Genomic DNA, 12,313 nt, shown 5'->3' with positions numbered 1-12,313 from the left:
AAAAATCCAGAAAAGGGCTAGTATTCCCAGGATCACAGAGTAAAGCAAAGGTCAGTTGTGACTCCAAAACCCAAGTGTCCCAGATCTTACCTGAACTTGCTTAAAATGCTGATCTCACCAGGAGCCAGGCAGCCAGGAACTGCGGTGGATGCTGTCGGCCCAACCTGAGCTGCATTTCATTCCTCAGCAGGACCACAGACTCCCAGAAACTCAGCCTCATCTTCTTTTGTTTCAGAAGAGTCAGGTGTTAGAAGAGAATGGCAGCAACTCAGAGCAGGGTGTATTTTTCCTTAATGCTTTTTCATCCTATAAAACTTACATAAGCCATATATCAGTTTTTAAAATGAGAAAAATGCCTTCAAGTCGAAAGTGAAAATGAATTTAAAATGATGGTTTTTTAGTGTGTGTGTGTGTGTGTGTTTTTTTTCTGGAGTAGACTTATTAAAAGTGGTAATCTTAATCTCCTAGATAAGGCAACAATGTGCTTCCTATACAGTCCATTTCTCATGCTGGCAAAAACAAAATGTTTCCTCACACTTCACTCTGGAGTTCAGCAATGGAAAGAACTTGTAAAGGCTCATTTTGCCAAATGTGCCAGTGGGTCACTATTCTCCAAGACTGGATGGCTGGACTTAGGCTAGAGAGGACTGATTAGGGCTAAGGACAGAGGGAAGTCACTAAACATTCCAGACAAACTGCTCAATCACTTGTTCTCTGAGCACATGCTCCCTATTTCTGCCTCTGTGCTTTAGTGACACTCAGTGTGGGCGCCAGCCTCCATGATGGTCCCCAACGAGCCCCACCTCTTTCTATTTGCAATTTGTATAGGGCTGACTTACGTAATAAATGGGATGTTATAGAAACAATGGAGTGTGCTTTCCAAAGCTAAGTCATGAAAGTCACTGCAACTTCCGCCCTGCTCTCCCTTGGATCTCTTGCTCTGGGGGAGGCCAGCTGCCATGTTATGAGGAAGCTCAAGCAACCTGCAGAGAGGTCCATGTGGTGAGAGGCTCTGCCACCAGCCACCCCAATGAGCCATCACGAAAGCAGATCTAGCCCCAGAGAAGCCTTAGCTCAGCACAGCTCCGGCCAACAGTGTGACCACAATCTCGTGAGCAACCCTGAGCCAGAGCCACCCAGCCAAGCCACTTTCAAATTCACTATCCATAGAAACTGTGGGGGTCATATTTATTTTTGTTTTAAGCTCCTAAGTTTTGCAGTAATTTGTTATGTAGCAATTAGAAATTAATACATATATCCTCCTGTCTACAAAAGGTTACTCTTTTCTTCTCCAAATCACTGTCCCTCAAAATTCACATCAAATTCCTCCTTTGGCTTAGATTCTCCAGCCCAGAGGGATCACTATTCTCTCTAAGCATCATCACCAGGTTTGTACTTTTTCTTTTTTTTGAGGTGGAGTATCTCTGTGTCACCCAGGCTGGAGTGCAGTGATGCGATCTTGGCTCCCTGCAACCTCTGCCTCCCTGGTTCAAATGATTCTCCCACTTCAGCCTCCCAAGTAGCTGGGATTACAGGCGCCTGGCTAATTTGTGTATTTTTAGTAGAGATAGGGTTTCACCATGTTGGTCAGGCTGGTCTCGAACTCCTGACCTCAAATTATCTGCCCACCTTGGCCTCCCAAAGTGCTGGGATTACAGGTGTGCGCCACTGCACTCAGCCTTTGCCCTTCTTCCTTGGTGTTAATCAGAGCTAGAAGGAAGGGCTGTGCAGGCAGACCTGACATCTGTATATCATTATTAATAGGTGACCATATTATTCGTACTGAGGCATTTCTGAGAGGGGGAGTGCTATTAATAATAATCATGAAAATCAGCAAAATCTAGGACAGTTCCAGGACAAACAATAGTATTCAGCCACCCTACCTATCTGTAAGAGGTACCTACGCCTCCCAAAAAATGTAAGAAGAGGGAGAAAATTGTTTAGCAGGGATGTGGCTTTATTTGCCCAGTGCTTATATATGCAAAGAAAATGTAGCTTCTGACTGGGCACTGTGGCTCATGCCTGTAATCCCAGTACTTTGGGAGGCCGAGGCAGGTAGAGCATTTGAGGTCAGGCCACCTGGCCAACATGGTGAGACCCTGTCTCTACTAAAAATACAAAAATTAGCCAGACATGGTGGTGCACACCTGTAATCCCACCTACTTGGGAGGCTGAGGTAGGAGAATTGCTTGAACCTGGGAGATAGAACTTGCAGTGAGCTGAGATCTCGCCACTGCACTCCAGCCTGGGCGACAGAGTGAGACTCCATCCCAAAAAAAGAAAAAAAGAAAATGTAGCTTATTTTCTAAGTATTATTATTATTATTTTTAGATAGGGCCTCACTCTGTCACCCAGGCTGGAGTGCAGAGGCCCAACTACGGCTCACTGCAGCCTCGACCTCCCAGACTCAAGTGATCCTCCTGACTCAGCCTCCCAAGAAGCCAGTGCACACCACCATGCCTGGCTAATCGTATCCAGTCTCTGAGACCACCCAGTCATTAAGTGACTGAGGAGGGGGAGAAGTACGATCAGAGCTCTGAATCCCATCTCCCAATTCTCATCTCCTCCCAATTGCCCTCCATCTTTTTATGATGGTACCTAGGCATGTGCGAATTTGGGGTAAAATTTGGAAGTGGAAAGAGAAACAGAATCCACCCAGGCTCTGAGGAATGGCTGTTCTGAGAGCCTCCGTGGACTGACTGGGGACTATCATTCCACCCAGACTTTTGTAGTGATGTCCTGGAACGAGTGTCATGTCTAAGTAGTGTGGGAGTTATGCCCTCTCTGAGGGTGTCCACAGAGGAGCTGAAATCTAGCCAGTGCTTTGCCATCCAAGCCATGAGCCCATGGGGCTGTGTGAGTCAGAAGAGCAAGCCTTTTCCTCATTTGCACAAAGGCATCCCATGGGCTGGGGCAGGCCCTGGCCAGCAACCAGATTCCAGGTCATTTGCTTCTGGCCTTGCATTCCCTGCCTATGTCAGCCTGTTCATCCTGATCACCGGCCAGCGTTCTTTTGGCATCTCCCTGGACCCAGCCCAGGCCCATGGGAAATCTGGTGTCCCCCACAGTCCACGGACAGACCATGGAGGGCCAAGGCATCTTTCTCAGATTCCTCTACCCACATTCTTGCCACCACCTGCATTCCATTGCTCTGGGCCCAGGGAGGCATGGTGCTTAGCCAGAGGTGAGGTTCCCTGGGGCTGGCAGACTTCCTCACGCAGTACCCTTCGATGTGATCCACTTACCTTGATGTTCTCAAATTTTCCCCATCACTTCTTGGATGATTCTAAATTTCCCCAGCTCCCTAAAGACATCTGACTTTATGAGTGGCCTTGAGATTTTCCTTCTTCCTACCATCCTCCCAGGGTAGCATGAGTATGTTTGGGGTATTCCTGCAAATGGCAAAAGTCAAGGATCTCGGTCAGTTCTTTAACACCTTTTTCTTTTCTTTTTTTTTTCTTTTTTGAGACAGAGTCTCACTCTGTTGCCCAGGCTGGAGTGCAGTGATGGGATCTCGGCTCACTGCAACCTCCGCCTCCTGGGTTCAAGCAATTCTCCTGCCTCAGCCTCCCGAGTAGCCGGGATTACAGGCATGTGCCACCATGCTTGGATAATTTTTGCATGTTTAGTAGAGATAGGGTTTTGCCATGTTTGCCAGACTGGCCTCAAACTCCTGACCTCAAGTGATCCACCTGCCTCGGCCTCCCAAAGTGTTGGGATTACAGGTATGAGCCACTGTGCCTGGCCGACATGTTTTTTCATGGAGTGGCAAACGTAGAAAATAATAAGGGCATGATGCGCTCTGTGGCCTAGAGGGGATCTGGAACCTCAGTGGAGGCTATACCAGAAGACTAATGAGATCCCCTACTGCCCAGATCCTGCCAGGCTGCTTCAAGGACAGAGGGTATCAACTCTCTCAGGGAGTGGTGAGTCACTCTGATTGGGAAAGCTCTCCTTGGAGCTTTCAACTTGAGTTTGCTAGAAGGGATCTGGGGAGTTGAGAAATACCTTTTCTCCTCCATAAAGCCTTGCTTTCAAGGCCCTTGTCCCTCCACAGAGGTCAAGAATGTCAGCCTGGAGACGCTAATGCTGATCAATGGCCTCTTTATTCTCTGCTCTTTCTCCTTCCCTTAGGCAGTAAGCCTCTTGGCTCAGCCCTAGAGCTGGGACGTGGCAAAGAGGTACAGTTTAAAGTAGGAAGCAAAATTACTTGTAGGCATAAGGTTGGTGAAATGGGATCCCCATACAATTGTGATGATCAGAACTCCTCTGGGAGTGGAGGTAAGTATGGTTTTGGGGTTGGGGGGTGAGACCCCAAGGCAGCAGCACACTTGAGTGCCAATAAATTGTGGCTTAACTGCCTTCTGGAAACACAGGTTCCTGTCACTTCCAAGAGCATTTGTTTTGCTGAGTAGTTTATGCAAATGTGGAACCCTCTGGGTGGCGTGCTGGGTGATGAAGAGGGAACTGGCACTCCTTCTCAGCCATCCCAGAGGGCTCCCTGGTACCTCTTCCCAGTCAATCCTGGTCACCAGATTAATTTTGCCCTTTTTTTTTTTTTTTTTTTTTTTTTTTTTGAGACAGAGTCTCACTTCATTGTTCAGCCTGGAGTGCAGTGGTGCTATCTCAGCTCACTGCAACATCCGCCTCCCGGTTCAAGTGATTCTCCTGCCTCAGCCTCCAGAGTCGCTGGGACTACAGGCACACGCCACCACACCCGGCCAAGTTTTGTATTTTTGAGTAGAGACAGGGTTTCGACATGTTGACCAGGCTGGTCTCGAACTCCTGACCTCAAATAATCTGCCCTCCTTGGCCTCCCAAAGTGCTGGGATTACAGGCGTGAGCCACCACGCCTGGCCGTTATATGTTTTGTTTGTTTGTTTGTTTTTTAGAAAACATTCTTGCTAAAATAAGTATGTTTGTTTCTCATAAAAGTAATACATGTTCATTTAGAAAATGGAACATCCAAAAATGCAAAGCTTTTAACAAGTCATCATCAATATATTCAATTTCGTAATTGGCTTTTTTACTGAAAATATCATGAGCATTTTTTCATCCTAACCCATGTGGAAGGAGTCTTATCCTCTTTTTAATTCCTTTTGGCCCCATTCCTTGTATAGGCTGTCAGCTAATATTTGCAATGATTCTGAGGTTTTACCCAGGAGAGACCTGGAGACAGCTGGTCACCTACCCCATCCGCCACAACCTCCCAGACAGCTGCGGGCTGTCTAATGTGAGAAAGCGCTGGGTCGAGAGGGCAGAGGCCTCCCTCCTTCACACACTGAACTATCACAAATGGACCTAACAGAGTGGAAGGACAGGCTGCAAATTGAGAAGAGAATGAGGAGTACGGCAGTGAAATTGGAAAACAGAGTGATAGTCAAGAGGAGGCAAGCAATGAGTTTAGAAAGCAGTGTCGCTACAGCCACTACAAGCGTCTCGGACAGCTCCCCGTTGCGCATGAGCTGTTGCAGTGTGTCGGTTCAGGATCCACAGATTAATGTTATCCAAAAACAGAAAATTACAGGACAGAGATAGAACTAATGGCTTCTCTTTTCCTCCTACTCTTAGTTCATTCCAAATATTAGCAAACTTGGCCAGGTGTGGTGCTTCATGCCTGTAATCCCAGCACTTTGGGAAGCCAAGGTGGGTGGATCACTTGAGGTAAGGAGTTTGAGACCAGCCTGGCCAATATAGTGAAACCCTGTCTCTACTAAAAATACAAAAATTAGTTGGGTGTGGGTGGTGCACGTCTGTAATCCCAGCTACTTGGGAGGCTAAGGCAAAGAATCAACCCAGGAGGTGGAGGTTGCAGTAAGCTGAGATCGGGCCGCTGCACTCCAGACTGGGTGACAGGGAGACTCTGTCTCAAAAAACTAAAAACTAAAAAATATATGTATTGGCAAACTTTTCTCAATCTTTTGCTAAAACTCATTTTTGCTGATTATATTTGCTTATAAACCTAAGTATCTTGAAGTACCTCTGTGTACTTCTGTTTCTTCATCTGGAAAATGGGGTGAATAATAATCCCTATCTCTGAGAGCGGGACTTCTCATCCTGGGTGCTATTGACAGTAGGGCCTGAATAATTCTTCGCTGTGGGACAGTCCCAAGCACCATAGGGTATTTAGCAGCATCCCTGGCCACTACGCACTAAATGCCAGTAGCATCCCGCCTAGTTGTAACACACAAAAATGTCTCCAGACATTGCCAAATGTCCCCTGGGTGAGAGGCAAAATAACCCCTAATTGAAAATCTCTGGTCTGGGACAGTGGGTCATGCCTATAATCCCAATGACTTGGGAGGCTGAGGTGGGAGGATCACTTGAGGCCAGCCTGGGCAAACGTAGGGAGATCTTGTCTCTGTGTGAAAATTAAAAATTAGCCAGGCATGGTGGCTCACATCTGTACTCCTAGCTACCTGGGAGGCTGAGGCAAGAGAATCACTTGAGTCCAAGAATTTGAGGTTACAGTGAGTCACAACCACGCCACTGGACTCCAGGCTGGGTGACAGAGCGAGCAACCCTGTCTCTTAAAAAAAAAAAAAAAAAAAGAAAGAAAGAAAGGAAAATCACTGGTCTAGAGTTCTAGAGTTCCTGTAAGTATCACATGAGATGATTCAGGTAAGGTGCTTAGAAGAGTACCTGACACCAAATAAATGCTCAGTAAACCTCAACCATCAGCATAGATGAAGAGGCCCTAGAATGGTAGGGACCATGGCCCGAGCTACTTCACAAACTGATTTGTTTGTTTACTTTATCATTACGGTTTTGTGCATCTTAGGTTCTCCCTTCTTGAGTGCCATGGTTTAAAAAGCTCTTTTATGAAAGATGCCTTTCTTTGTAGGTACAGAAATAAAGCTCCGAAGTACTGGCATTTGCAAGTGGCTTTTGAAACTGGAGAATGTCAAAGAAATGTAAATCATACTCTTTCAAGAGCACAAGAATGTATCTTTCTCTAAAAGCTTTCACAACTGTTAACTCGGTGGCTACTGAGACAAAGTGTTCTAGCGGGGGAGGCACCTAAACTGAACCCTGAGTTTGTGGAAGGACCATGCTGGTGAGACCACAGCGTCAGTTCACACAGGCATTTTGTTTCTGGCTGATGAAGAGAGGAGACTATTCTGTGAACAGCAAGGACTGAGAAAGATAGAAAATGAGGAAGAGGGTGAGATGGTGTCATCCCTTCAAGCAGGTATTTGAATGACGCGGGCGGGGTTGGTTAGGGCCACCTTACAGGAAAATGCTGGGTAGGACCAGAGGAGTTGGGGACGGCATCCTCACATCAAGCCCCTCTGCTACAGACACTGTCAGCTCCAGGAACCTAGGAGCTGGGTACATGTGGTTTCAGGTCACCCTCATGCCAGACCCCACTGCCACCAGCAGCCACAAAACACCAAGATGTGTGATGGAGACCTCTTCCCTAATCTTTTTTCAGGCTCCTCAGGGTCCATGGCCCAAGTAGGTACAACCTGTCGCTGCCTTTGGCTCAGTTTCCTCCGACTCTGCCGAAAGTTCTACTGGCGTAGAGGGACCAGGAGCACGAATCTTTGAGTGATGCCACGTGGTCACTGAGATGAGGCCAGTTAGCAGCTCCTCCTTTTGTTACAGCTACTGCTGTGAGGCTGGCGGCCACGGCCATGGCCACAGCCCCACTCCCAGCTACAGACACAGCCACAGCTTCATAGCCCAGCAGTCCCAGCTACGGTCACGCCCACACAGCCACTCCCGTGACTGTGGCCACCACCGTCCCCGACCCCCCCATGGACATTCCTCCTCACAGCTGCCTTCAGCCAAGTGGCTGCCACCAAGTTCCTGAGAAATGACTCACAGGAGATTGCTAACTTTGGGGGAAATCTCGTGCTTGCTTTGTTTGTATGTTGCAAAAACCGATATGATGACGGACCAACAGATTAATACCTAGATTCCAGACTCTTCGGAACTCTACATTCAACGTTTTTCATTTTACTGGCTCCTGAGCCCCCTCTGTGTGAGTGCCTAGGCCTGGCTCCCTCTTTGCTCTCTTGGAGGAGGAGACAGACCAACGCTGAGTACCCTGGCACTGTTGTCTAGCATGGCATTTCAGAGAGGACTCAAAGGACCACAGGACCTCCAAACTGATCTGTGCAGCCCAATAAAACTTAATTTCCCATTCTGTCCCTCTGTCCCTGGTATCCTCCCTTAGAACAAGCTGTTCTAGAGCCAGTTTAGCCCTGAGAACCATGCCATACTGCCTTGAAAGACCTCAATATCCATTGGGACTGGCCGACCAGCTTTTTCCCTCCAGAACCTGAGTTCACCGAGGTCACAGACTGTGTCTGATTCACCCTTGTTTACAAGACAATTATGAGCCTACAAATGTTCATATTTCTTCTATTACCCCACCAGAGGCAACCTTGTCATTGACAGCCCATCTCTTTCTTCTTGCTAAAGAGGAGGGATTTGTTTAGGCTGGTGAGAGACTAGATTGATCTGTATAATAAAGAAATGGAAGGCCGGCACGGTAGCTCACACTTGTAGTCCCAGCACTTTGGGAGGCCAAAGCAGGCAAATCACTTGAGCCCAGGAGTTTGAGACCAGCCTGGGCAACATGGTGAAACCCCATCTCTACAAGAAATATAAAAATTAGCTAGGTATGGTGGTGTGTGCCTGTGGTCCCAGCTACTTAGGAGGCTGAGGTGGGAGGATTCACCTGAGCCCAGGGAGGTCAAGGCTGCAGTGAGTCATGATTGCACCACTGCACTACAGCCTGGGCAACGGAGTGAGACCCTGTCTCCAAAAAAAAAAAAAAGAAATGGAGAGAGGAGGAGAGGAGAGTGTATCAATGAGTGATTCTTAAACTTCACGTGCATCAGAGCCACCTGGGATATTGTTAAAATGCAGATTCTGATTTGGTAGGTCTGGGGTGAGGTTTGAGGTTCTACATTTCTAGCAAGCTCCCAACTTGCTAGTTTAAGTCAATTAAACTTCTTTTCTTTATAAATTACCCAGTCTCAGGTATGTCTTTATTAGCAGTGTAAGGAATGGACTAATACATTATGATACCATTTCACCACATTGAAGCTGAACCCATGGGCATGCTGGTTTTATACAGATTACATTTGGAGATTATAAATGTTGCTGGTCCTCAGAATATATTTTGCACAGCCGGGGTATAAAAGAGTGGATGCTGGGTGAGGTTTGCATATAACTGTAGAGACAGATTCTGTGGAGCAGCTTCAGCGTGTGAGAGAAATGGATAGAAGAGAAAGGGGGATTTTTTTATAAGTGTTGTCATAGCCTCAGTAGTTGGCTGTCATCATTCTCAAGAAATGCAAAGACCTTTGTTGTTTGTCGTCTGCCCAGCTGCTGGTCCATCTTCTGCTACTAGCTCTCCAAATTGTCTAGTGGAATGGTTAGCCAGGCCAGCCCTCCCTCCCCAGCACATGACTGCCAGCAAGGCCAGTGGGGGCTCCCTCCCTGAAATCTCAATCATGGATTCAGGCCCAAAGCAGAGAACATTTGGAGTGTTCTCATTCCAGCCACAGCAGCTCAGTGAGATTGTTGAGCATTTTCTGCTGCCAAGAACCTTCTGGAGATGGTGGGTGCCTAATGGCTCCAAGCCTGACTCTTTAGCCATTCCTTTGCTCTAGCATGCTCTCTAATATCCTTCCAAGAAATTCCCGTTCTGCCTAGATCAGCGGAGGCAGTTTCTGTTGCTTGCAATCAAAGCACCCTCACAGATATAGCCAGTATAATATTTTGAGCTATTTTGAAATAATGTTTCATTTCCAGATACACTGTGTGTGTGGTGTGTATGTGTGTTGTATGAATTATGTGATATGGTTTGTCTGTGTCTCTGTATCCCCATGTGTCAAGGGTGGGGCCAGGTAGCGATAATTGAATCATTGGGGGCGATTCCCCCATACTGTTCTTATGGTGATTAACAAGTCTCACGAGATCTGATGGTTTTTTTGTTTGTTTGGTTTTTGTTTTTTTGTTGAGACAGGGTCTCACTCTGTCACCCAGGCTGGAGTGCCGTGATGTGATCTTGGCTCACTGTAACCTCCTGGGTTCAAGTGATTTTTATGCCTCAGCCTCCCGAGTAGCTAGGATTATAGGCATACGTCACCACATCTGGCTTATTTTTTGTATCTTTGGTAGAGATGGGGTTTCACCATGTTGGCTAGTCTGGTCTTGAACTCCTGACCTCAAATGATCTGCCCGTTTCAGCCTCCCAAAGTGCTGGGATTACAGGTATGAGCCACTGCACCCAGCCTGATCTGATGGTTTTACAAAGGGAAGTTTCCCTACACAAGCCCTCTTGCCTGCCACCATGTGAGACGTGACTTTGCTGCTCATCCACCTTCCACCATGACTGTGAGGCCTCCCCAGCCATGTGGAACTGTGAGTCAATTAAACCTCTTTCCTTTATAAATTGCCCAGTCTTAGGTATGTCTTTATGAGCATACTTTATGAGAATGACTAATACATTATGATATCACTTCACCACTTTGAAGCCCCCATGGGCATGCTGGTTTTATACAGATTACATTTGGAGTATATGCTTAACACTGTACCTGAGAGACACACAGTAGGTACTCAATCAATGGCCACAGAAAGAATGAGCAGTCACTTTACAGAATCTGTGCTGAGCCCCAGCACCTGTCAGCTCCCCCATGCCCAGGGACACTTTAGATGTCCATCAAGCACTAAAATAGCAACACTTATAGGAAAGCATGGGCAAACTTGTAGTAGCACTGGTGAGTACACTTATGACCATTTCCTCCAGTTTCCTTTCTCCCTATATATTCTTTAAAGCAAAGGGTTGCAGAAGGTCAGAATGGAGCATGATCTTTGTTCCATGAATATGTTGTGCTTTGATTAAAATATTCCCAGTTACAGGCTCGGTGAGGTGGCTCACGCCTGTAATCCCAGCACTTTGGGAGGCTGAGGTGGGTGGATCACTTGAGGTTAGGAGTTCAAGACCAGCCTGGCCAACATGGTGAAACCCCGTTTCTACCAAAAAATACAAAAATTAGCCAGGTGTGGTGGTGCACGCCTGTAGTCTCAGCTACTCGGGAGGCTAAGGCACGAGAATCGCTTGAACTTGGGAGGTGGAGATTGCAGTAAGCTGAGATTATATCACTGAACTCCAGCCTGGGTGACAGGGTGAGACCCTGTCTCAAAAATAAAAAAAAATTCTCAGTTACATGAGAAGCAGGCCAGTATTTCCTTCATGGCATTCCCAGTTGAAGCACTCATCCCTAAGGAGTGACAAACTCTATACATAATATAAAGGTTAATAGCTGGCCAGGTGTGGTGGCTCACGCTTGTAATCTCAGCACTTTTGGAGGCCGAGGTGGGGGGATTGCTTGAGCCTGGGAGTTCAAGACCAGCCTGGGCAACACAGTGAGACCCTGTCTCTATAAAAAGTAAATAAATAAAGAGTTTGATAGCCCAGCCTGTGGAAGCAAGATGATTTTAATTAAAATTCATCCCAGCTGCTTTATGAACCAGCTGTTCTTGGGACTTCTCAGAGCCTCAGCATCCTCATCTGTAAAATGGGCATGGTATTAATAGCTTTCTCAGCAGCTGTTGTGAGGATTTAAAAAAGCAATGAACATAAATGGCTGACATTCCACCAATGCACACTGAGTAAAGTGCCTAGAACATTTTCGGCCCTCAATAAATGTAACCTATTAAAACACATGTTCTACTGAAGCCAGAATCTATGATTCTTCCCTCTCGCTCTTAAATAGATTTTTTAAAAGCATTTGATCTAATTATGATAAAAATATATATACAAGGGGAAGATAGAAAGAAAACATACTGTGATCTTTCCTGTTTGTCTATGAGTGTGACGTTATATATAATTTTTATTTTCTTCTTTCAGGCCTCTTGTGTTCCAGATTCTTTTGCACTGAGCATATATATTAGTTTTACGACCAGAAGATAAGCCTTGACAAATGCTATCTTTAAAAGAGAAGAAAATATCGAGGCAAACTACAGCATGATTTTATGGAAATTCAGTGAAAAAAAAAAAAATCCCAGCTAGATGGAGAATTAGATGTTTTCTGGTCAAGAGCTTATTGGGAGGGAAATGACATCAATTTGGGTTCGCATCAGCTTGAGTGAAAAATCATAATGCAAAATGAAAGTACACGGGGTGGGGTGGGGGAGGGGCGCTGAACCCACGCTGGAATTTTGCCATGTGAATCATCAAGCTAGAAATGACCTCAGGAGGGCGTGTGGCCCCTCCCCCACCCCTCACCTCGGGAAGGTTGCCCAGCGACTTTTCAGGACAAATGAGCAATGGTCCTATTTATAAGCCCTC

Source organism: Macaca fascicularis, chromosome 2, assembly GCF_037993035.2.
Source record: "Macaca fascicularis isolate 582-1 chromosome 2, T2T-MFA8v1.1".
NCBI lineage: Eukaryota > Metazoa > Chordata > Mammalia > Primates > Cercopithecidae > Macaca > Macaca fascicularis.
This window is presented reverse-complemented; position numbering follows the sequence as displayed.